At 40.7% G+C, this 27,858-nt stretch overlaps 1 pseudogene; it reads right to left on the reverse strand.

Annotated features, from left to right (window-relative positions):
- Nucleotides 1–23,522: 23,522 nt before the first annotated feature.
- On the reverse strand, nucleotides 23,523–26,774 carry LOC127078486 (regulator of nonsense transcripts 1 homolog; annotated as a pseudogene).
- Nucleotides 26,775–27,858: the final 1,084 nt, after the last annotated feature.

The following is a 27,858-nucleotide window of genomic DNA, read 5'->3' on the forward strand; positions in this document are numbered from 1 at the left end:
CCTGTGCAAATCATCTGCAAAAGCCACCATTATATTCAGATGCAATATGTTTAATCAAGAATTCAGACATCTTTTGCAAACAAACTGATAAATGAAAAATAAAGAGGCTCTTTAATTGAATTATTCGACTTTTATTGGTTGAAAAAAATTTGTGCCAGGAATAGGCGAGTACATCAGGAAGCTGATCCCTGAAAAGAGGCGATCGCTATAAATTGAACAAAAGAAAACTATCCTAATAGCAATGTGGAAACGGGGTCCCACTGAGTTTCGACTCTGCTATGGCTCGTATGACCTCAAGGCGCTATGCTCATCTTGCTTTCTGAAGTGGATGATTAGTCGATCTTTAACCTTCGAAGATTGCCGGATTGAATGAAACGGTGATATAACACGGATGAACTCAGACTGCAGTCATTCGCTTATTCCCTCTTTTGCGTGGACCGCCCGTTCGGGTTTTCAATCCACCGGGATACCCTTTTTTGCCTGAGCCGCCCTTTCGGGTTTTTGACTCACCAGGTGTACATTTTTTTTATATCCCTAATTTTTGCCTGAACCTCCCTTTTTTTTTTTTGGTTCGTCGGGATACCCTTTTTTTCCTGGACTCTCCTTTTTTGTCCAGCGGGTCAATTATGCGAAGTATTTTTTTTTAACTGCGTCTGAGTTGACAGGGGATGGGAAGTCTTCGCCATCCATGGTTGTTAGCATCGAAGCTCCGCCAGAGAAAACTCTTTTAACCACGTATGAACCCTCATAGTTCAGTGTCCATTTGCCCCTGTGATCTGTGTTGGGAGGAAGAATTCTTTTGAGTACCAATTCACCGACTTGATACTCCTGAGGGCGTACTTTCTGATCAAACGCTCTCTTCATCCGTCTCTGATATAGTTGGCCATGGCATATAGCTGCCAGTCTCTTAGCTGATTGTATCGGGAACGAACCCATTCTACTTCGTCCAGCTTAACATCCAGGGTTTTAATCCGTAGGTTGATGGCTTCCTCAAGCTCTAGGATACAAGCTTCGTATTCGGCTTCATTGTTGGTGCAGGGAAAAGTTATTCTGGCACAAAATGGCATATGAACTCCCTCCGGCGTGATCAACACTGCACCAACTCCGCGACCATTGACGTTGACCGCCCCATCAAACATCATAATCCATTTGGATTCAGGGTCAGGCCCCTCCTCCGGGAGTGGTTCCTCGCAATCTTCCGATTTGAGAAACAGGATGTCTTCATCAGGAAAGTCGAACCTCATAGGTTGGTAATCATCAATCGATTGCTCTGCAAGATAGTCTGACAAGACACTTCCTTTGATGGCTTTTTGTGAAGTATTGGATGTCATACTCTGTTAGTATCATTTGCCACCTAGCAACCCTTCCGGTAAGCGCTGGCTTTTCAAAAATATACTTGACTGGATCCATCTTTGATATCAATAGAGTCGTGTGAGTCAACATATACTGTCTTAGTCGGCGAGCAGCCCATGCCAAAGCGCAGCAAGTTTTCTCGAGCAGTGAATATCTTTGTTCACAGTTGGTAAACTTTTTGCTAAGGTAGTATATTGCATGCTTTTTTCGACCTGACTCGTCGTGCTGACCGAGCACACAACCCATTGACCTTTCCAGGATGAGTTCGGCGTAACTTTTGCTTCACCAGCGGCATATCTTCGTTCCATGGTAACCTGTGCACAACGATGTCTGTATCCAAACCTGGCATATCTTGATAGGACCAAGCAAAGATGTCGACGTACTCACGAAGCATACGGATCAACTGTTCTTTCGCCTCGGCCTGCAGACTGGCCCGATCTTGATCTCTTTCTTGTCACCAATGTTAACGGTCTCAATCACCTCCTGATAAGGTGTAACAGTTCGGTCCTCCTGTTTCAACAACCTTGCTAACTCTTCAGGCAATTCACAATCTTCCTCAACCCCTTCTTCGGCTTGATAGATAGGATTGTCGAAGTCATACTTGGCCATAGCAGTGTCGTTAGCAGTGAGATCCTGGTGATCATCTCTGCTTGATGGAGGATCATGCTTTATGAGATTTTTGGAAAGAAAAACGAAAAAGAAACATTGCCATTTCTAAAAGTAAAAAAATAATTGAAAGAAAGAGAACACAAAATTGTTTGCAAAAGCTATCCTTTATTGATGATGAAAATAATTGTGAAATGCGACTAAATGGATGGCCCTACAGATGAGTCATTACACCTTGGGCAAAGTGCAAGACTTTATTATGCATGTAAAAAAAGGAAAACAATAAAAATTATTCTTTCAGTAGAGTAACCCGGACGACTTTTTCAGACGACCAATTGTTGAGCTTTTCTCCCGGGACACACGGGCGAATCCAGCTATCTAAGTCACAGTTGCTATCAGCCTTATCTTCATCTGCAACATTGACGATGTGGGGAGAAACCAAACCCCTGCTGGAGAGAGTACCGACTTCATTCTTCTGAGACCCCGGAGTAAACCCCAATCCAAACTTGTCTTCTTTGATGATTGGCTCCACAAATTTGCCCCAGCCTTGGGCATTACCAGCTTTAACCACTTCAATAGCTTGCTTATATGAAGAGATAGAGTCCCGACCTTCTCGGACTCATGTGAAAAGACAGCTTCCGGTGCGACCTCACTGATGTTTATGGCTTCGAAGCCCTGACACAGCATCTCATGCATCTCGCCATCCATCTCCACATACTTAAATGCAGACAGGTGGCTAACAAAAATATCCTCTTCACCACAGACAGTGATGACCTGACCTTCTAGTTCATATTTGAGCTTCTGGTGGAGAGTAGAAGTAACAGCATCGACAACATGAATCCAGGGCCGACCTAGTAGACAACTATTGGCAGGCTGGATATCTATCACATGAAATGTGCTCTTGAACACCTGCGGTCCAATCTTAACTGGCAACTCAACTTTGCCAAAGACAGATCTCTTAGAGCCATCAAAAGCCCTCACAACTAAATTACTTGGCTTCAGGATGATGTCATCGCAATCCAACTTCATTAAGGCTTTCTTAGGAAGAACATCCAGAGAAGAGCCTGTATCAACCAAAACATGGGAAAGCACCGCCCCTTTGCATTCCATTGTGATATGCAAGGCTTTGTTGTGATTTCTGCCCTCAGATGTCAGGTCATAATTGGTGAAACCTAGCCCATGGCTAGCGTTTACATTTGAAACTACCGACTCCAGTTGGTTAACGGTTATCTCTGGTGGAACATAGGCCATATTCAGTACTTTCAACAAGGCTGCTCTGTGCGCCTTAGAGCACATAAGTAATGAGAGAATGGAGATCTTTGAGGGTGTCTGATTTAGCTGGTCGACTACCCTATAGTCACTTTTCTTGATAATCCTCATAAACTCATCCACTTCCTTCTCGAATGCGGTCTTAGGAGGAGCTTCCTCAGTAGTAACCTCTTCGGTGGCTACTGTTTTCCTTTAGCCTTGGCAGCTGCCTCAACTTCAGTATTCGTGCGCAATGTCGATGGTGCAAATAGGCGTCCACTGCGAGTGAAGCCACCAACCCCTCCAACATTGTCTATAGCGGAGTTACCAATGTCAATGTCTTCCCTGTTAACTTTCTGCCCTTGGCGGTAGATATCAACCCCATAGTGCCACGGGATAGCACTGTCTCTCTCATACGGAACAAGTCCTGGTACCGTGATGGTGGCCGGGCTAACCAAAGCCGGTTGAGGGCTGTCAGAGTAAATTGTAATTGGTGTTGGACTTTCGTTGCTCACCGTTGCTGGTTCTGTACTTTCTAGGACATATATTTCTTCAGGAGTGAAATAAATCGTCACTGTCGACACATCATTCTTCACTTGACGGGTCTGATCGAACTGAATACAACCTTCATCTATCAGTTGCTGAATACCCCTTCTCAAACTGTCACATCCGTTCTCGGCAGCTTGACAATTTCTGCACTCTTCCCCACAGCCTAGGAAAATCTGTCCTTTCAAGAGTCGGTCTTTGACCACCGATAGCGAAGTCTTCACTTTAGTCACATCAGAAACCAGATTCAAAGTTTCCCCACTATGAACAACATTAATCCTCTGCCCGCCGTGGGCTGGCATCGGGTTTTGGATAACATTAGGCACCGAAGAAAAATTGATAGCCTGGGCATCTCTCAAATCTTGTACCTTTAGCTGGAGAGCCTTGCAATTATCTGTAGTATGGCCAGGTGCGTTGGAGTGAAAAGCACATCTGGCGTTGACATCATAACCTCTAGGCAAATTATTGGGATCGATTGGTGGGGCCAGAGTTCTTAACGTAACTAGATTCAGGTCAATCAGCCTGGGGAGTAATACAGAATAAGGCATTGGGATTGGCTCAATGACCCGGTCCGTCTGCCTCGGACGTTGTTGATAGTGTCTCTGCTGACCCGGATTACCTCCTTGTTGTTGATTGTTGTACCTGGGTTGCTGTTACGGATGATACTGCGGTTGTTGTTGCTGTTGAGGAGCAGGTGTTGGAATAGTGACTGCGGCCACTTGATCTTGATAATAACTAGGGCGTCCTCTGCCCCTGCCTTTGCCGGCATACACAACGCTTGTCTCGCCTTCTCTTGTTCGCTGACCGTTACCAACAAACGGTTTCTTGGGACCTGATGAGCTAGAAGCACTGTTGTCTTGAATTCGGCTCATCTTCAACAGACTCTCGATTCTTTCTCTAGCAATTACTATCTCTGCAAAGCTGATTGACAGGCAAGCAACCAACCTCTCAATATAATTGCCTTGAAGAGTGTTCATGAACATGTCCGCCATCTCCCTTTCAGACATAGGGGGTTGGACGGACGCAATAATTTGTCTCCAACATTGAGCATACTCTCTAAAGGTCTCCTTGGCAGTCTGAGACATTCCTTGTAACAAAGTCCGATTTGGAGCCATGTCCAAGTTGTACTGATATTGTTTGACAAAAGCCTCTGTCAAGTCTTTCCAGCTCTTGATGGTAGCACGAGACAAATGAGAATACCATTCACGAGAAGCTCCAGTTAGACTGTCTTCAAAATAGTACATCTACAGTTTTTCATCTTCCGTGTGAGCTCCCAACCTTCCCAAATAAGATTGGAGATGAGTGTCGCAGCCTAAAAAATACAGAAGGTGCGAAAAAACAACCGGCGAGAAAGAAATGACAGAAGAGTCGCCACCGTGCGTTATTTATCCCAAAGGAGGGAAAGGAAACGCTCGAAGTAAACCTGAAGAGAGGAAAGGAAAAGACAAGGTCTCGCAACCAAATCTTGGGTTCGGGAGTCGATTATGCGAAGGGAAGGTATTAGCACCCCTACGCATCCGTAGTACTCTACGGGATCCACTCTTGTTGTTTCTTGTCTAAAGGGTGTGTGTTTATCTAATGTACTATTTACTAAAAGAAAGGGTCAAAGAAAATGACTCGCACGGATGTCGCATCCACTGCATACGTATCTCATCTGAATGAGAATCAGAGTCTTCGTAGCTCGGCTACCTATGGGTTAAAGAGGAGTGTGCTCGCTAAGACGTCGCGTCTTATGCCTACGTACCTCATCGGAAATGAGAATCAGAGCAAAAACGTAGTTCAACTAACTACGGGAACAAGGGTCTCGATTGCAACTAGGGCAAGAGAAAAGGAAAGTCTCGATCGCAACGAGGGCGAGAGAAAGGATAAGTTGTTAGTTGTTAGTCAAACTCGGCAAGACATCGCATCTTGTGCCTACGTATCTCATCTGAACATGAGAATCAGAGTTGTCGTAGTTCGGCTGACGCACGCTGAAACAAACACACGCACAGGCGCTGAGACGTCAAAACAATCACATAGACAGGCAAACGTGGAATCCGAACGCCAATCGCTGGACTTACATCAGATTCCGAACCAAACAAAACCACACTGGAAACCAGATGCCACTTGATGGACTTATACCGGACTCCAAGCACACAACAATAGGATACGGAATGCCAATTGCTGGGCTTACATCCATCTCCTACACACACAAGAAGAAACAAGCAACAAGTTACTAAGGAGTCGGGAACTCGAGCCTAGCAACTGTCAAGCAAACACACACAAAAAAAGGAAAAGGGTGAAAAAGAAAAAAAAAAGGGTGCCCGGAGAGATCTCGTACGACCTCCTGCCTACGTACCTCATCTGGTATGAGGATCAGAGCAACGTTGTTCCCCTACATAGGGATTGCCATCTGAATATGGACTTACAAAAGGAGGACACCAGTTGTGTCAAAGGAGAGTGGGCAATGTGTTCACGTCCTAGCAGTAGGTGTCGCAGCTCGCTGAATCGAGTCTTAGGCAGTTACCTCTTTGCAATAGAACGGACTACATGCCACAAGATCGGAGACACTCGGAAAGGTCTAGAAGTGGGGAAGCTCTGCCCTAGAGTTGTCATGCAATATGTACTTAGGTGTTTAGGATTTACAAATGGGAATATATACCTAATGTTAGCATGCAAAGAATATGGGAATTCTACCTATGTTATCATACAAAAGAATAAGGGAATCCTACCTATGTTATCATACAAAAGGATATGGGAATCCTATCTATGCTATCATACAAAGGGTTCTATCTAATGGGTGCTACCTAATCGGAACAAGAATCGACGAATGGAGCAAGGAGAAGTGTTAGGGATAAGGGTAGATGGCGATGCATGAAGCAATCGACTTACAAGGTTGATGGCGATGCATAAAGCAATCGGCTTACGAGGTTGATGGCGATGCATAAAGCAATCGACTTACAAAAGGGTGGATGAATACGTGCTGGTTCTGTTAGGTTTTGAAAAAATGATTACTCGACGTTGGATCGAGGTTTTGATCTTGCTTTGAAATGGTTATCGAATGCTCATTTTTATTTCTTATATTAACAGATGAATGAAGAATGAAAGAATAAATATTATACATTCCATGGGAGAGGGATACATTTGTTATGAATGGGGATTCAAAGTATTGGAACAATTAAATCGGGTCCAAACAATAAATAATGCAATGTATGAGTGTAAGTGCAAAGGAACCGGCTCATTGTAAGAAAGCCCAAGAGTAAGCTATGTGAGGTTGATGGCGATGCTTAAAAAGCAATCGACTTACAAGGGTGTGAAAATGGGCTCGACATTGAATCGAGAAAATATGATTTTTAATTTTAAAATGGTTTTGAATGGTTTTTTTTATCAATGAGATTGTGATGATTTATCAGGATTGTAACATAACCCACACATAAAGGCAAATAATTTGTACAAATGAAATGAACAAACACAAATATAATAATTCACGTAGATCCTAAAAAAAATGAATAATCACATAAGTCATATTAAAAATAAAACAATAAAAATGAATAAATGATAGAAACATGTTAGTTAAATGGTAAGGCTAGAAAGATATGGAAAGATAAAAAAATGTTGGAAAACCAAAGCAACAAACCCGGGTATTGAACCCACCCCACTCAAGACCATGAAATCACTCCTCTCCACCAGACCACTCAAGATCATATGCTATTGAAATACTACCTTAAATATATGAACCGGCTAAAACAAAAAAATAAATAACATATAAACATTTTTATGTTTTTTTTTATCTCTGTTAAAAAACAAATTAAAAAATTAAAAAATTAAAAAAAGGAAAACAGAAAAATGGAAACGAAAAAAAAACAAAACAGAAGCTCGTCTTCTTCTCATCTCTCTCACCTTACGAACTCAACCTTCCCCAACAATGGCAATCTCACGCACTCGAAACTCATCCTTCTTATGACATCAACAAAACCCTCTCACGCTCTCCAACTCAGTGAATCGAACTCCCTCAACTCTCACAAATATTTTCAGACAACAAGCATATGAGAAAGATAGAGAGAAAGAAAAATCCTTACAAAATGTCGCAGTGGTGGCGGTGTGGGACGTGCAAACGCTGGCCTCCAGGTAATCACTCTTGGGATTTTTAGGGTTTCTTCTCAGATTTTCGCCTCCACCTCTCTGTCGTTTTTTTTCTCTGATTTTTTCTCTCTTTATGCTCAACATATTAGGGTTTCGATTTTGTCTTTGTTATTCAAAAGGAGCAAATTTGTCAAGCCCTTTTGGTGTTTTCAGAGTCCAATTGCCCATTTGATGCTAGGCTAGAAACGGTAATCTGAACCTTCGCTTTCTTCCTTGAACTTTATCTCTACTCCAATTTGGGAATTTTCTGATGTTTTGAAATTTGCTGTGGGCTAATTAACCTTTTTACTGCAGGGAAATAAATGGAACATGGGTTTGATTACAGCTCTGTTTTTTTGATCATGTATGGTTGGATGTTGATGGAGGAAGGTCCATAGCATAATATGAATGTATGGTGGTTCAATTCTGATTTGGCCTTGCAGAGATTATGAACTGTGAATGAGTGGGTTCTAGTTTGATCAGTTCATGTTTTTTGTTATGGATGTTTTACAGTGGCATTGTGATGCAGGAATTGCTCTTTGTGAATTGAGTTTTGGATCCTATTGAAATCTATGCACTGGAGACTTGCACAACATGGTATTATTCTGGTATGCATCTTGTGATTCAGTTCATGCATTAGGTTTGCATTGTATTTCTGACTTGTGTTCAACATCATGTGTGCAGTATGGCTCAGGGTTCATTGGCTCAGGTACAAGTGGGAACCAGACCTTAACTTGGTTGTGGTATGGTCATGATTCATACCTGGTTTAAGCCATGTGCCTTGTTTCATGTCTGCATAAGTTCATCATTATTTTGGCTTGTGCATTATAATATGGTTCTGACTGGGGAGATGTAGAACTCCTGACCGTCTGCTTGCATTTCATGCCTTGCCTTGTTCCAACAAGCCTCCATTCATGTGCTGACTTCACTTTAGTATTATTTCTCACCATTTGTAGGTTATGACTTCATGGAGGGTATGGCTGCAACTGTTGCATATAGGTTGAGACAGATTTGGTTTTAAGTCTAATGTCATGCTTCACTATGTACTAATTTTGGTCGTGGGCTGGCTTTTCTGCAGGATGTGTCATGGTTGCTGCAGCAGGATTGTGCATGTTGCAATGGTTTGGTGCTAAATTGTTTGGATGTTTGACTGTCATGATGGCGTATCAGTACTAGTTACTTGAGATGGCTATGGCCTGTTGTTTATTGATGGACTGAATGCCACTCCACGGGGCTCAAGATGATGCAAGCATATGGCTACAGCCAGACACGGGATGCTGCATGATTGTTGAACATGTACACTGCAGCAAGCCAGAGCAAGAACTGATGTACACACGTTACCATATGATGAGTACAAGCTTTTCATTTTAGCTTGACATTGCATTTGGATTAGGCATTAGATGATGGATTTATTGATGCTTTTTGACATGTCATGACTGAGTTTGGTTATGCTGGATTGTTTCTGCAGGGAGGGTCTTCATGCTGCAGCTTTCATAAGCCTTCTCCATTATCACGAGTCCAAAGCCTACTGCATATGTAAGTATGTCTAATAATCATGTAAACATCAAGGTGCTGGTCATGATTTCTCTTGCCTTGGTTTGCAGTATTGCTGTAGGATGGTGTTTAGCAATGGTTTGCTTCCTGCTTGTTGTCATGTTGGATGAATGCATGTCACATTGCAAGATGAATGAGGAGGCTGCATATGCAGGGCTTGATTGAATGAGGCTGCAGGGTTTTTGCACGATGGTTTGTTGGCATAATGATGATGATAACATGATGGCCAGCAGGAAGAACAAGGAAGATACTGGTATGTGTGGATTTTGTAGTGGTTGTGCAAGACATATGTATGTATGCAGCAGCAAGCAAGGCAAGACAGGGTTCATGTGTTTGCAGCCATGGTAAGCTTCTCTTTCTTGCTAAATTTTAGACAATTGGTCTTCAAGGTATCTCAGGCCATGTTTATGTGGTTGTGTGAATGCAGGGCATGTTTGGCCAGATGGAGTTAGGGTTAGAAGTGCGGCAAAACATAGGTCATGACATGGTGGACATGAAATTGAACATGGGCCAAATTACTTAAAAATGAAGAAACCAAGCAAAAGTATATCAAATTAAGACCTTTGGATGATGCATCAAGGCCAAATGGGTTAGACTAGGTTTTTGATGGTCAAAATGGGGAGGTTGACTTTGGTCACAGTTGACCAAAAAGTCAACTGTTGACCAAAGTCAACAATTGGTCAAAAATTCATTTTTTGGCATTTTCTTTGTAAATGGACAATGGATTGATGATCATGATGAAATTTGGGGTATTAGGGTCTTGGGTTGAGTTTGGTCAACGTTGACCAAAAAGTCAACTGTTGACCAAAGTCAACAATTGGTCAAAAATGTCAAGACTTGTATTTTCTTATGTAGAATCAGATGTAATGGTTTAAAATGACATGAAATAAATTGAAATGGATTAACAAATGGTTTGAAGTTGGTTTCCAAATTGTTTTGTCTTATGACTTGAATGTTCGACTTTTGAAAAATAACTTGACTGATAATGTACGTGAACAAGGTCATGAAATGAGACCATAAGGTTAGGGTTTTGGCATAGTATCCATGAACCAATAACATGACTAGCAAGTGGCTTGAAACACAAGAAGCTTGATTGTTCAGATGACCAAGACCATATGTGCATTAACAATCACATGAACAAACACCATGACTTTGGACCAAGACCAATCCTCATATAAAACAAAAGTAAGGTTAGGCCAAGCATGCTAAACAAACATAAAAAATTCAGGACCAAAATCGGGGTATGACAATGAGTGCGTGGGCAAGAAGCCCCGTTGTATTTCTCAAAAGTAGGGGGTTTGAACTTGTGAGGAATCCTCACCCCCTGAACCAGAACAAGATTTGTGACATCAAAACCTAAGGAATTTTGAGACTCCAAAGATTTGAGCTTCTCAGCAAGCTCATCCATACGGCGAGTGGTCTCATGAGCTTCGTCGTGCAAAGAGAATTGATCATACTGATAATCTTCAGTAACGGGGCGCCCGTTAATCCGAATTCCTTGATTCATATTATACCTTCCGCCAATACCATTTCCAACATTCCCCGTGTTGCCAACATTACCCGGGTTTCCATCAGCATTTGCGTTACCCGCGTTACCAGTGTTCACAGGGTTATCAGCGTTCCCAGGGTTACCAGGGTTTCCCTCAGCATTTGGTATCTCTACCTCTGGATCGGGCCTCGGTTGCTCAACCAATTCCCTCAGTTTTTCTTGGCCTTCTTCCATACCAGTCATCAATGTCATGAACTGATCCATCCTTTCACGCATATCAGCCAGCTCTTTCTGTACTTGGTCCATCGCTAGTTGTAGACGATTTTCCTTTGTCGGGTACCTGTGGACTCGCTTGGGACCAATAATGCCTGAGACAGGGAACAAACATTAGACACTGTGGTGACACCTGCAAAACAAACAAGGGTTAGTATGCATGGTATGCGATGCACTGCTTATTCAATTTCAAGGCACCCCCCTTAAAAAAGGGAATACCCTGCAAATGAATAAGCATGAGATGCTGGATGCAAATATGCAGATGATGTTATGCAATGCAAAGGCATGTCAATCAGGATTGCTGGATCCGCTTGAACATCTGTCGGGTTGCACTGTCTGAAGAGAAACCCACTGAGAAACATAATATAAGATCAAAGCTTTGCTCCAGAAAACCGGGTTAGTTGGAGGTTAAGGTTTCCTAAATTTAGCCCGCCCCTCACTGGTAGGTTCTAAGAACAGAAGTTCGTCAGCTTCAGCCCTTCAATCGAATAATACGTTTACCACTGAAGGTTTGGCATTATTACGGGATAAAAGACCTCCACCGACTCCCCTCAATAGGACATCCTAAAGCAAGTTCCCAGTCTCGGGGTCCTCGGATTGATCAGCAAGAATGCACCCACCAGAGCTAACATAATCACGTCTCGGAGGAGAGGCCTCGACTGAGTTCTCGGGAAATGGTCACCAGAGTCGACGATTTCTAAAGGAATATCATGTCGTTATGGAACACCCATAGGACAGAATATATCCAAAAGAAACCTCGTCTGGATGTGGGTCTTCATGAACGACTTAACGTACACGCCACGCAAGCCTCATGACTATCCACTCTAAAACCTGTGTGTACACTCAAGCCTGGGTAATGGGCTTATCTCTCATAGAACATCCCATCCCAACAAACAGAACCAGCAGCAGAGCCAACAGATACATCAATGATATGTACACAGTGCAATAAAGCAGGTAAATGCTGAAAAATAAATAACTATACAAAAGAAATAAACACCCAACAAACAAGAAACCTACAAAAGCTAGGAGGGACTCGCTTAGGGAAACAGGGTCCCCAGCAGAGTCGCCAACTGTCGCAACCTGAAAAAGGAGATGCGAAAAACCAACCGGCGAGAAAGAAATGACAGAAGAGTCGCCACCGTGCGTTATTTATCCCAAAGGAGGGAAAGGAAACGCTCGAAGTAAACCTGGAAAAGGGAAAGGAAACGACAAGGTCTCGCAACCAAATCTTGGGTTTGGGAGTCGGTTATGCGAAGGGAAGGTATTAGCACCCCTACGCATCTGTATTACTCTACGGGATCCACTCTTGTGGTTCTCGTCTAAAGGGTGTGGGTTTATCTAATGTACTATCTACTAAAAGAAGGGTCAAAAGAAAATGACTCCCACGGATGTCGCATCCACTACATACGTATCTCATCTGAATATGAGAATCAGAGTCTTCGTAGCTCGGCTACCTATGGGTTAAAGAGGAGTGTGCTCGCTAAGACATCGCGTCTTATGCCTACGTATCTCATCTGGAATGAGAATCAGAGCAAACCGTAGTTCGGCTAACTACGGGGTAAGGGTTGTGTTTTGGGGTGAACGACGTTACTACGCAATCTACCGGATGCTCGATCTTTGGAGACTTACTCGCCTATAGTAGAAGGAGTTAACGTGTTCTTAGGAGAAGAAAAATCAATGAGTTGTTTGTGTTTTAGGGATGCTCATGCAAAAAGGCAGTCCTAGACGAAGGAATCGCGCTACCTTAATTGTCATGCAAACGGGAGACTATACGAAGCCTAGCAATCCTATGGGGAGACGATCACACAATACAAAATAAACATGCATAAAGTAAATACGCCAGTAAGGGGCTCAAACATACATGGGTAGGGCTTTAGTCAAGATGGGTCATATCAACCTCGACAAACAAGCCATGGAAGGGTAATCAAATGGGCTCTTAACCACTGACACTGAACGTCAGGGTGAGCAGATCAGAAGGGTAATGAGGGTAAGACCTCATATCTCTTAACCTTGGACAGGGTGAGCTCATGACAAGGCGTGGGGGTTTCAGAAAGATGGAACCCTCTCCACTGACCGACCGAACAAAAGATCTTGGGCTTTTGTTTTGAAGCATCGACACGTAGTGTGATCTTAAAGAACGACGCACTGAATAACGGGGGATTGACTACTAATCCCTTTTATCCGTCAATTGCCTCTTCGTGGAGGTCTTTTAGGCACAAAAGTAAACACACAAAACATTGCCTCCTATCGAGGTCTTCCAGCTAAGAAAGCGGTAAAATGCGGGAAAAATAAAGGGGTCAAGAGATCTACCACACGGATAAAGATCCGAAGCAACAGCAAATAAAGAAATAAGAAACCCGAAGATCTCTCGAGCTGGCACCATCAAAGAAATCGAGTCAGTACAGGCAATCGGAATAAACCTCCAGGTGGTATCCCACAAATAAAGTGGAATACCAAGCAAGCTATCCCTGCAAGAGTATGTGAGCCCTCACAAAAACTCAATAAACAGGTTAGAGTAACAGGGTGGAATCAGGAGAAAACAATGCCATGGAAAGCATAAAACAGATTGGAGCAAACAGAAAGAACAACTACTGTCGCGATCGCTGTTGCGTCGCTTAGCGAAGCTTCGCTGCAGGCTCGCCTAGCGATGGTGCTAGCGAATGCCTGCGGGTTCTGGATTTCCCATTGATAACAGTACGATTTTAGGGACTCCAAACCCTATGGTATCCCTTTCAAAAATCAAGTGATTAAACATTCAAGGTATTGTTTCATACATTCATGCATATCTAAACCCGTGGGCAAAAACCTACCGATACCTCATACATTAAGAGTATTCAAATTAGAAGCATAAAGTGATAGGAATAAGGCAAACCTGATTGGAGAGATCGATTAAAATCAAGTGACACGGCTGGTTTGCAAAGCGATGTTAGGGTTTGCGTGAGATGGAGGTGAAAAAGTGTGTGAGTCAGAGTGAACTTTTCAGAGCTGTCTAGAGGATGCTGCAGATTAGTTCGTAGGTCTCATTCTCTCTCTCTCTTGTTTCTCCCCGGTTTTGTTTCACTGAAACTCTAGTATTTATAACTTGATTTTCGTGACTTGGCGGGCTCAAAATGAGGGCAACTCAAGCCCATGACTTTCTGTTATTTTCTGAAAACGCGTGCGCTTCGCCTAGCGAAGGATTTGCTCGCCTAGCAAGCATGACAGTTCAGGGTTCGCTAGGCGAACCATTCTGCTCGCCTAGCGAGGATGACAGCTCAGGAACATATTTTTGCTCCTTCAAGATTAGCGTTTGAATGATGAATAGACCCCATTTGAACCTGTTGGAAGTAACTCAAGTCTTTCCCTTGTGTTGACTGATCACCCGGATAGAAACCACAAAGTGTCTTGGATGATGTTCAAGCTTCTTGGATCTGATTCTGATTGACATGATGAAATGCAATATGAAACGTTAAATGACCTAAAAAATGAATGCATGAATGAGGAGGGCAAATTTTGGGGTGTTACAGGCGTGAAATTAAATTTGAATTCTTAGAACCACCTAAGATTAGGGATCTTAACTCTGTCTAGAGTAAGGTTATATCATTTATTAATCAAATTAATAATAAAAGAAAAAAAATTTAATTTCATTAATAAAGAAATACACTATAAAAAGATAGAAGATCAACTGCAATCTCCAAGTATTCAAGAAAAAATTAAAGGTATACAAAATAAATTCATTAAAGATCTTTGCTCAGAACAACCTAATGCTTTATGGAAAAGAAAAGTGCATACTATCTCATTACCCTATGAGCCTGACTTTAAGGAAGCAAATATCCCCACTAAAGCCAGACCAATACAAATGAATAAACAAAATTTAGACTATTGTAAAAAAGAAATAAAAGATTTCTTAGACAAAGGATTGATTAGGCCCAGTAAGTCTCCTTGGAGTTGCTCCGCTTTCTATGTTACCAATGCTTCTGAGCTCGAAAGAGGAAGTCCTCGGTTAGTAATAAATTACAAACCCTTAAATAAAGCATTACAATGGATTAGGTATCCCATACCTAATAAAAAGGATTTGATAAAGATATTATCTTCTGAACTAAGGAGGTTGTCCCACCATCCTTTTAATTGTCCGGTAAATCCCATAACTAATATCTCTTTAGTATGTTTATCCGTATTTCCTTTAAGTTTGAAGGCAGTAGCAGCCATGGTCATGTTTTGTATTGTATCCAAAACTTGTTGTTCATACGCACCATCGATATTCCATTCGACAATGGATTCTCCTGAATAATTATTTTCTATAAAACTACTTCTTTCTTCAAATTGCACATCAGCAAATGAAGGCCTAAGATAATAGTTTCGGGTTTTAGGTCTTGGGGCTCTTCCGCCTAATTTACTCACCATATTATCGTATTCTTCGTCTCGAGATAAAGTATTTATCTCTCCTGAAGAAGTTTCTATGTTTAAGGATTTTAATTTAGTAACCAATTCCTCTATTTTATGAGTAGTATCACGACCTAAACTCATTCCTTTAAACTCTTGGTTAGAAGGAGTATGGTATTGATAAATAGGTCGGGTAGGATCCAATTTGTAATCTTTAACATCCTTAGGTTGAGGAATAGAGTTTTCTATCCTATCTAATTGTTGGGACATAGTGTGAAGTATTTGGTTTGAATAGTTAATCTGACTATGCAAATTATTAATGTCTTTTCTCTGATCTACAGGATTAGCTATCGATTTAAATGGTGAAGCTTCTATTTCTATGTTCTCTTTAGAAGGGGTAATTCTAATAGCTTCCAATGGTGGATGAACCGACTCTATAATTTCTTTCCTAGAAGTTTTCCATCTGGTGCTTATCCTAACATTAGCATCTAAATACATCTTAACATCAAAAGGGTTTTCTATCTCTTCTTCTAGACAGAGTAATTCAAACCATGTAAAGAAATAGATATTAATTTCATGTGTTTCTAGAAACCTATAAAATTTTTGCAAATACATTTGAGTCTGATCTTTAGAGAAATTTGAGAAATACCAATTTCTCTTTTCTAAATTATAAATGGCCTCAAAGTCAGCTCTAATCCAAGCTTTGTCTATGACAAAGGGGTCGTCATTTGTAATAACACCTAGTATTTGGGATTCAGTTGGAGAGGGTGACCTAGAGGTCCTCTCAGAGTATAGCGGTTGGGGAATTGTAGGAGCAAAGTTTACTCCTACAAGATTTACCCTAATTGTTGAATCAACTGAATGTCTAGCACTAGATGTTGACCCAATACAACTAGATTGATGATAGCGATAGGATTGACTTCTATTCATCCTGATCCTGACAGATCCATCAATATATTGAATAACATCTCTAATAGTTCTGGCCTCAATCTTTTCAGATTTAACCACATCCTGTAATATCCATTCTTGAGGGAATTTTTCTATAATATCCGAAGCAGTCAGTATTTTTGGGGTCATAACATTGGACCTGCTAAGATTTGCTTCAATAATACAAGTTTCATTTCTTGGAGTAGTTTTGAGTGATTTAAAGTCATAATTAACATTAGAGACTTTGTAGGTAATTCTACTAATAACGTCAATATTGGCAACTCCAGGATTAAAATTATCACTTAGACCCTGGACGTATATAACTAATGAATTCTTAGTGAATTCATCAGCCAAGCTCATAGAGTAATTGGGATGGCAGTTAAAGTAGACTGGACCATCGTTAAGATTTGATTCAACTATTGCAATAGTTGAATTATGAAAGTCTTTAATTCTAGTGTCTCGAAGAACTAGCAATATAGGGGTGTTTAATCCTAGTTTATGTAATGGTTTTATAGCTATCTAAATTAATCCTAGATGGATATAGCGATAACCTTCTCTATAATGCGTTTCTAATAATTTTTTATTTAACAAATTAATAGTTTCATGCTTGTTACTAACAGACGTAGCGGATTCAACAGTATGAATAATCTTTTGACTTTTAAAATCAAAAGTACCAATTTTATATATTTCTTTAAATTTAATTTCTGGCATAGACCAGTTAACTAATCTATTTTCCATTTCCTGAATTTCTAATTCTTGGTTTTGGAAGGTATCTTGATCTAATTCAATTTTATCATTATTTAAGGTAGCAGGAACTAAGGTTCGGTTATTAATTTTACTCCGTGAACTACATCCTAATTCACTAAAAGCCTTGATGATTTGAGACATGGTTTCAAAACAATATTTATACAAATAGTTTTATTTAAGCGAACTAGTTATTCTTCAGGTTTCTCACCCACTATCTATCTCTATCCTCCCCCTTATTGTTTGTTTTCCTAACGGCAACTACAGTGTGCTAAACCAACGGGTTTACTGCCTCACCTATCTAGACTTACGATCTGGACCACACACTACCAGCATGTACCCTTAGAGAAATTCAAAGCTCAGGGTTACGGTTAAAAAGAAACAGTGAATTAAGAAAACTTTTCAAATAACTTTTTTTTATAAAACTAGTAGAAATCTAGTAAAAGATAATGCAAGTCAATAATCACCACCAACCTGGCTCTGATATCAGAGCGGTAGGGGCCTCTAAAATAATAATAATGATAACCATAATGGTGGAAATATTAGTAAATGAAGATGGAAAAGGTCCCATGAAATCGATACCCCAAACGTCAAATAGTTCTACTTCTTGGATGTTCTTCAAAGGCATTTCGTCACGTCTTGAGATGTTTCTAGCGTGCTGGCACCGATCACATCAGACAATATAAGCATTGACATCACGCCATAATGTCGGCCAATAAAGACCAGCTTGAAGGATCTTAGCGTATGTCTTGGATGTGCTTGAATGTCCACCATAGGGTGAAGAGTGACAATGTTCTATGATGTTTCTGACTTCTTCTTCCGGGACGCAACGTCGAAATATGTTATCAGTTCCTCTTTTAAAAAGGAGTGGTTCGTCCCAATAGAAGTGTCTTATATCTTTAAAGAACTTCTTTTTCTATTGATAGTTGAGGTTAGGTGGTATGATATCAGCGGCTAGATAGTTCACAAAATCAGCGTACCGTGGCACTCTGCTAATTTCTGAAATCGTCCCAAGGTTGTCTCTATCGGGTTCAAGGGGAGTGGTATCTATCTTAGCTATCAGTCTGTCATAGGTGAAGTCATCATTTATAGGTAAATGATCTGGCTTTAAATGCTCTAATATGGAAGGATGGTCGACAACTACGTTTTTTGTTCCTTTTTTTGTCTCTAATGTCTAAGTCGAATACTTGTAGCAAAAGGATCCACCTGAGTAATCTAGGTTTTGTATCCTTTTTGGTCAGAAGGTAACGGATAGATGCATGGTCTGTATAGACTATAATCTTAGATCCTACAAGATAAGACCTAAATTTATCGATTGCGAAAGCTACAGCTAGGAGTTCCTTCTCTGTTGTTGTATAATTTAATTGAGCGACATCTAGGGTTCTACTAGCGTAATATATTACATGTAGTTTCTTATCTTTTCTTTGCCCTAAAATAGCTCCTATAGCGAAATCGCTAGCATCACACATTATTTCGAAGGGTTTAGTCCAATCCGGGGTTTGTAGAATGGGTGCTGAAATTAATGCTTGGTTCAAACGGTTAAAGGCCTCGATGAATTTCCCATCAAAAATGAATTCAATGTCTTTCATCAGGCGGCCGGTTAGGGGTTTTGTTATTTTAGAGAAGTCTTTTATGAAGCGTCGGTAGAAACCGGCGTGTCCAAGGAAACTATGGACTTCTCTAACTGTCTTAGGAGGGTTAAGGTTTTCTATAACTTCTATTTTCGCTTTATCGACCTCAATGCCTCTTTCAGATATTATATGTCCTAACACTATGCCTTCTTTAACCATAAAGTGGCACTTCTCCCAGTTTAACACAAGGTTAACTTCTACGCATCTCTCTAGGATTTTCTGAAGGTTAATAAGGCAGTCTTCAAAGTCTAATCCACACACCGAGAAGTCGTCCATGAATACTTCTATGATTCTGTTGAGATAATCTGCGAAGATTGACATCATACAACTTTGGAAAGTAGCTGGCGCATTACAGAGTCCAAACGGCATTCGTCTATAAGCAAACGTTGCGTAAGGACAGGTAAAGATTGTTTTCTCTTGATCCTCGGGGTGAATGGTGTAGCGGGGTATTCGTTACCATTAGAGATATTGACTAAATCCAAAGTAAACCATACAAGTCGAGTTGCCACCGCACTTCTATTTATCCAAAGGAATGGTTAGAAAGCGAACAAAAACCTAAAAGTTTTAACAAAAACTAGTAAAAATGTCAGAGATCTGGGTAAGGGGGTTGGTTATGCAATGGGAAGGTGTTAGGCACCCAAAACATCCTAGGTACTCCTAGGGAGCCCTTTTCACACTTGTTGTAAAGTTGGCATTTTGTGAAAATTTATTTGTGCAAACATGATTGAGGGATGGGAAAGCGTGTATGTTTATCTAATGTACTACTCACTGAAAGAAGGGCCAAAAGAAAATGAATCGCACGAATGTCGCATCCACTGCATACGTATCTCATATGAATAGGAGAATCAGAGTCTTCGTAGCTCGGCTACCTACGGGTTAAAGAGGAATGTGCTCGGTAAGACATCACATCTTATGCCTACGTATCTGTCGCAGCCTGAAAAATACAGAAGGTGCGAAAAAACAACCGGCGAAAGAAAAGTGACAGAAGAGTCGCCACCGTGCGTTATTTATCCCAAAGGAGGGAAAGGAAACGCTCGAAAGAAACCTGAAGAGAGAAAAGGAAAAGACAAGGTCTCGCAACCAAATCTTGGGTTCGGGAGTCGATTATGCGAAGGGAAGGTATTAGCACCCCTACGCATCCGTAGTACTCTACGGGATCCACTCTTGTTGTTTCTTGTCTAAAGGGTGTGTGTTTATCTAATGTACTATTTACTAAAAGGGTCAAGAGAAGAATGACTCGCACGGATGTCGCATCCATTGCATACGTATCTCATCTGAATATGAGAATCAGAGTCTTCGTAGCTCGGGTACCTATGGGTTAAAGAGATGTGTGCTCGCTAAGACATCGCGTCTTATGCCTACATATCTCATCGGGAATGAGAATCAGAGCATAATGTAGTTCGGCTAACTATGGGAACAAGGGTCTCGATTGCAACTAGGGCAAGAGAAAGGGAAGGTCTCGATCGCAACGAGGGCGAGAGAAAGGATCGCAACGAGGGCGAAAGCAAACAAGGATTAGTTGTTAGTCATTAGTCAAACTCGGCAAGACATCGCATCTTGTGCCTACGTATCTCATCTGAACATGAGAATCAGAGTTGCCGTAGTTCGGCTACATAGGGATTGCCATCTGAACATGGACTTACAAAAGGAGGACACCAGTTGTGTCAAAGGAGAGTGGGCGATGTGTTCACGTCCTAGCAGTAGGTGTCGCAGCTCGCTGAATCGAGTCTTAGGCAGTTACCTCTTTGCAATAGAACGGACTACATGCCACAAGATCGGAGACGCTCAGAAAGGTCTAGAAGTGGGGGAAACTCTGCCCTAGAGTTGTCATGCAATATGTACTTAGGTGTTAGGATTTACAAATCTATATTCGGAAAAGCGTCATCTATCTCTACTCAACAATCGTGGTCGAAACAATGTTTTGTATCTCTTAAGACAAGATATTTTCATTTTTAAAGGTTTTTGATTGGTCGCACGACGACGAGAAAAAAAAGAGTTTGATTGGTTGGATGTGCTTTGAGTGATGGCGAGAACCAGGATTGGCGAGATATACATCTCGAATCCTAGCCTCAGGAGTGCATGGTATACACCATGTTCCATTTCCATCTTTATTTGCAAAAGTGTTTAATAGAGATTAAGTATTTTTGGGTTTGATTGAGAAAGGGTTTGAAGAAACCGCATTGACAATTTTAGACGATGGCGAGAGTTAAGATTGGCGAGGCATACGTCTCGAATCTTAACCTCAGGAGTGCATGGTATACACCATGTTCCATTTCCACCTTTATTGAAAAAGTGTTAAATAAGAATTAGGTATTTTGAGTTTTGTTGTGAAAATGACTTGACCTAGATCAAGTATTGATGGACGTTTGAGAAAGATTTGAATGAGTGTTTGAGAAAACAAAGTGGATAAATTGGATGATGGCGAGAGCTAGGATTGGCGAGATATACATCTCGAATCCTAGTCTCAGGAGTGCGTGGTATACACCACGTTCCACTTCCATCTTTATTGAAAAAGTCTTGACTATGAATTAATATTTTTTGAGTTTTTATTAGAGAAAATGGCTTGACGTTGAATCAAGCGTTTGATGAAAGTTGGAAAGAAATGGAATAGAATAGGAGGGAGAAATGAATTGATTTGTTTATTTGAGAAAACACTCGACGTTGGATCGAGTCTTATTTTTTTTATCTTTCGGAAATGGTTGATTTTATTCTTGTGTTAGTAGCTAACTAAACAGTCAAGCAAATAAAGAAATGAAAAGCAGTAAAATTATTACACATCGGGGGAGTGGGGTACATTTTGTCAAATGGGGATTTGAAATACTGAAATAATTAAATCGGGCCCAAACAACAAATAATGCAATGTATGAGTGTAAGTGCAAGAGAACTGTCTCATTGTAAGAAGGCCCAAGAGTAAGCCATGTGAAGAAAATAACACAACAAGTTATATTTACAACACACTTAAAAATTAAATTGAAAAAAGGGTAAAATCGGGATTTGCAAGGATGGAAATTGAGGGACACACAAAACCTAAATAATGTGCTCAAAGCCAGTTTGCGCATGTTGACAATAATTGAAATGTCATATGCGATTAATCGAAACGCGGCGAAATACCATCAATATATCGATAAAAATAATCATGGATGAACAACATGGAAATCGTTAAACCCATAAATTAAAATCGATGTTTAACATTAAAATCAACAAGTGTTTAAAAAAAAAAGGAGAAAAATAAAAATAAAAATAAAAGGTTTAAAATAAGAAAAAGTGGTAATAATAATAAAAACTAATAAAAAATAGAAAATATGTTAAAACTGAAAAAAATGCTGCAGACCAAGGATCAAACCTAGAACCTAGGGTTTATCAAACAACATTCCTACCACTGGACTAGAACTATCCGTGTTATACAGTTTCAAACACTAATACATACTATAACAGAAGCCGCACCAAACCTTTTAAATAAAATACAAAGTTGAAAACAGTAACTATGAATAACAAAGCTCATGTTGAAAACAGTAACGACGAATCCAAAGCTCAGTTTTCTTTTCATTTTGAAAATCAAAATCTTAACAGCTAGTTAACATCACAAGCAGCGGTGTTGCTAAATCAAACATGGAGTTCAAAGCATAATCGAAACATGGAAATAAAGCTCGGAAAAGAATCTAACCGGTTGCGGCGAGCTCGACCGATGAATGTGAGTAAGCGCTGCCTTCGATTCTCTCCTTTTCTTTTCTGAATGGTAGCCGCCAATCCTCTCCAAAAACTAGGGGTTTTTTTTTGCCTTCCTGTTAGTGAGCAGTGGCCTCTCTTTTATAGTCACACTGCTAAGGTCTCTTGAATTAGCCACTGAGATCAAAGGGGTGTTGGACTTGGAAGTGCTTTTGGTGCTGCCAGTTTGTCTATCCTGTTTTGGTGCTTATTCTGAAAAAGGTAACATGTACCTTGTACTTTCTTTTTGAAAATGTTTCAATTCCTTTTGTTGCTTGTGGACTTTTTACCGCCGGTAAAAGGCTATTCACTGCTGCGAATTCACTTTAATATAATATGTGTTGTTTGATGTTTGCAGGAAAGAGGTGGGGAAGTATGATGAACTGCTGCCATAATGTTCCAGATGGGAGCCTCCCTAATGTGTTACTCGATAGTGGCATATTTCCTGTGCATAGAAAGCGTTGGCGCGACATATTTGATGCTAGTATAATACCCGCCGCTACCAACTGCTCATCCGTAGCTTCTTTAGAACATGATGTGTCTACGCCATCGAGAAAACAATCATTTCTGAAATCAATATCAGATGAGGTCTCAGTAGGTACTATGTATTTTGATATAACTTTTCCTTCTATAAGAAAATCTTCAATGAAACGGAGCAGCTCCAGCAACAAATTTTCTAACAAAATGATCCTTGTGCCTGCATCAGCCAGAACTTTACAGATGTGTCGGGCATAAGAATTCAAGCAAAGGATACATGAGAGCCTGTGGATGGTTTTGCCCAATTCGAACCAACAGTGGTTGTATCAACTCTCTCACGGCATGGTTATTAGAGTGTATCCTGGCAATTATTTGAGGCAGAACAACTAGCTAGGTGTTGATATTAACTAGGGAAAATCCTTTCGTTAGGGCCATTTGAACTTCTGCAATAGCTCCATGGTTGGACCATAGTGTTAAAAGGCGAAAGAATATCCTGTAAACTCCCGTCAACACCTTTTGAATTTGCTGCACATGCTATAGAATGAAAGTATCCAGTGACAGCAGCAACAACAAACTGTGCTGCAGTGTCTAGGAAACCTCTTAAAGTGTAATGAGACATCACTGCTAGAAAGTTCTCCTTGTTCATCCTTCAGCTGTTGTAACTTATGAAGTTCACTCTTATCAGATGTGTCAAGATGTCGAACCTGATAGTGAAGAGTTAAATTCTCAACAGGTGAACTCACAGCTTCCCTTGACTTTGCATATGGCCTCACAACCTGCAATCCAGTAGCACTTATTTTTAGCCAACCGGTCCATGGCTACATTACTGGGTGCACAAACCAAAACCTGTCCCTGGCCTTGTTTGGCCATGTGATATACAAGTGCTGCTGATGTTACAGTAATACCAGTACCAGGTGGTCCTTGAATCAAACTAATAGGCCTCTAAAAAACACTCTTGACAGCAAAAACTTGTGATGCATTCAGTTCCGGAAGCCCTGGAGCACCAAAGCGACGAGGCAATGCATTACGCACCATCTGAACCTCAACTTCATGACCCAGTAAGTGGTGACATATTTACCCGCTGACACTTGTCTCATCAACAACAAAAGTTTTCGTAGCTCCTTGCATCCTATCAAAGCTGGTACTTTTCCAAACAAAATCAACACTAAAACCATGATTGACATCAACTGGAACCCCCTGGCTAGCCCGAAGTTCCAACGCAACCTCCTCTTGTGCAGTTAGCTTAATCACATGACCCATTGACTGCCAAGAAGGATGTGCAGCCTCACCGGAATAGCGCCAACGTAGCTCATCACCAGGTACGAGCCGTAACTCATTATCTTTCTTTGGAAATACAAAATATGCAACACGTTTCTTATTGAGACCAAAATCCCATCGAATTGTAACGTTGTCCTTACTTTGTGATTCTTTCAACATCTTTTCATAATCAACTTCAAGCTTAAAGAGAGGTGCAAATACATTTTGGTACTGACATGCATCTTCATATTTCAAAGCCACAGACTGAGGCTCATCGTCTACACCAGGCTTCTCAAGGTCTTCAAACGAAACATCAGGGTTTGTCTTCCACAGTTCTTCCACCTTATTTATTTGTTGTGCACTTATTTGATGTGCCTTTAACTGCTCTTGTTCAGATGGGATCTTGACGAGCCACTGCAAGAAACACCTATCATCAATCAAGGGACACCATTGACTAAGGTCCCAATTCATATCCTTCAAAGCATTGACACTCAAACAAGGTTCACGACAAAGAATAACAACTACACTTTCTGTCTTTGCAGAAATAAATCCAAAGAGAAACACATTACGACATCCACAGTTGTAGCATTCAAGAATTGCCTCTCCAAGTGGACTATCTTTGTGCAGCCAGACTTCCTTATGCTTTTCCCGAACTAGGTAATTAACGATGTGCGATTCAGAAGTGTTTCCCCTAGAATTACAGAACCATTTGCGACACGAAGGTACATTGCACCTAACGACGCAAGCTGGATTAGACACCCCACAATAACGGCAAGCATGTTCAGTGAAATCCCCTTTACCAAACTCATAATTATCATCATCACCGGTATCTTCAAAATTCAACCCGCTCATCCCCGCCGCAAGCGAATCCACCATCTGGCTGCTGCTGATGAAGTCGTTCAGCCTGCAGCTTCTGCAACATTAGATGGTCTGCCACATAAAAATTATTAAAGTTTTGTCCCATTCAAGACAATAACCGGTCTTCCAATGTACCTACACGCTGATTAGGATTAAAATGCCTATTTATCCCATATTCATCAGTCCATGTATCCCTGAAAGACGGATTTACCATGCCATTCATAGAACTCTGATCAGTAAAATGAGCATCTCTATCATTTAATGCTTCATGACTGATAACATGTCACCTTCCTTTCAGCATCAAGATGCATTACCAGAGCAAGGGCTTCTCAAAGAACAACATGGGAAGCATTGTTTTTGGTTTTTTTCAATTTTATTCACGTATGCTGTAAGAATAATATATGGTCCAAAACAGGTCGGCGACAGTTTATGAAAATCGTCCGTTTCCATTCCGCAGGCCTTACAAATTTGCTCATGAATGTGTTTGCGCTAAAGATCAAAGATCACACTTTTGACTGGTTGCTTTCAAACTTAGTTATGGCTCTGTTATGAATATGACTTGGTTGAGTGAACTGAAAAACGGTCCGGCTAGAGATATATGGACTGGAAGGAAACGAAATCAGCCATGCTAGCTATTTTGCAGATTGGGTGTTGTTTTGACCAGCCCGGTTTGATGCCTATGAATTGTTAATTCCATCATGAAATTCATTTGAAGGACGTGTAGGGCGCGATTCCATCGGTAAGCCGACAAATTAAACATTAATGCATTTTCCTTTAACTTGTTCTGTTTCTGCAGGTTCGGCGGTTTTATGCAGAATGGCTTTTGGTCGTAGTCAAAACCGTGCTCTCACACCAAGCTTCCTAATAAGATCATCAAACTGTGGCAACTGAACTTACAATGGGACTCAATCATTCTATGGCATCTGTAGCATGGTTAACGGTATTGGAACCACTACTTAAATTAAGGACTCATTCATTCCTTCTAGACCAATGCCTTGTTGGAACGTACCAGCAATCTCATCCACATTTTCATTTTCTTCAATTATGCAGGGTAACTTTGGTTTGATGATTGTGTATTTTCCAATCAGTTTGCAACCCTTACAATCTGATCATCACCAGCCAATGGAACAAGAATAGAAGGAAATTCGCCAAAAGTTCAATTTGCCATTTATCTTGCGACAGACTACATAGAAATGCATAGCACTGAAGACTTTCAACCCAAACTGCAGCAGGAACACCTTCATCTATAAAAAAATCAGATAATATGCGGGCAGGTGCTACACTGCACCGTGCAGCTAAGAAATGGAGGTGTTCACGGCATGCATGTTTGAACTTTGAGGAAGCAAAAAATACAAACAGATCCTTTGTCATGCTATCATCCGGCCAATTTCCTGAAGATTTTGCTGACATCAAAGAGATCGAGTCATCAACTTTTGCGATAGTTTCACACAAGTTGATAGGATTTTGGTGACCACATGATGAACAGAATAATTTATGGGGACCTTTTCTATCAAGGACAGCAAAGCCTGCTGGCAGTATTCATCTGCAGGGGTAGTCTTGACAATTTCGGAGCCAGATTTAACCAAAGCAACTGTTCCATCATTCTTAGCAGCAGAAGTCAAAGGTGAAGAAAGAGAACTCATCGAATTTGCTACTGTGTTGTTGCTAGTGCCATTCCTTATCGTATTTTGAGGTTGAATATTAACTGATTCACGAGATAATGGACTTGACGGCACGGGTGAAGTTTAGGGTTTTTTGGAGTTTGGGTTGACTTTGGTCAAAGTTGACCAAAAAGTCAACTGTTGACCAAAGTCAACAATTGGTTAAAATGCAATTTTATTTGCATTTTTCTTGTAAATGGACAAATGATTGATGATTGTGGTGAGAATTTTGGGCTTTTGGATTTTGGATTGACTTTGGTCAACGTTGACCAAAAGTCAACTGTTGACCAAAGTCAACAATTGGTCAAAATTGTCAAGACTTGTACCTTTTTTTTTGTAGAATCAAATGTGATGGTTTAGAATGACATGAAATAAATTGAAATGGATTAACAAAATGGTTTGAAGTTGGTTTCCAAATTGTTTTTTTTATGACTTGGATGACTTTTGATGTACATGAACAAGGCCATGAAATGAGACCATAAGGTTAGGGTTTTGACATAGTATCCATGAACCAATAACATGACTGGCAAGTGGCTAGAAACACAAGAAACTTGGTTGTTCAGATGACCCAGACCATAGATGTATCCACAATCACAACACCATGACTTTGGATCAAAAAAAACAATCCTCATATAAAACCAAAGTAAGGTTAGGCCAAGCATGCCAAACAAACATAAAAAATTTAGGACCAAAATCGGGGTATGACAGCTGCCCCTATTTAAACATCTTTAACTAGAGAATATGAAGCAGGACGTTCTTCATATGATCATTGTGGGAGATGGTTAAATATTAAGAAGACCCAGATTTTGATCCTGAATCCCCATGAAATAATTAACAATGCCTGTCAGAATCGGCAAAGGAGCAATCTCAAAAGAAGAATCTGGCTGGTATGGCGAAAATCGGCCTGAGTACTGAAACAGCAAGTTGATCTGGATACCAAAATAAATGGTAACACAGGAATACCCATGGCCTGAACGCCGCACATTAGTCTGAACACTAAGCATCGGAATATGAGAGTATCAATGTTGGTCTGATCATCGAAAATCTGGTCTGAACACCACTTCGA

Source organism: Lathyrus oleraceus, chromosome 5 (assembly GCF_024323335.1).
Source record: "Lathyrus oleraceus cultivar Zhongwan6 chromosome 5, CAAS_Psat_ZW6_1.0, whole genome shotgun sequence".
NCBI classification, from domain to species: domain Eukaryota; kingdom Viridiplantae; phylum Streptophyta; class Magnoliopsida; order Fabales; family Fabaceae; genus Lathyrus; species Lathyrus oleraceus.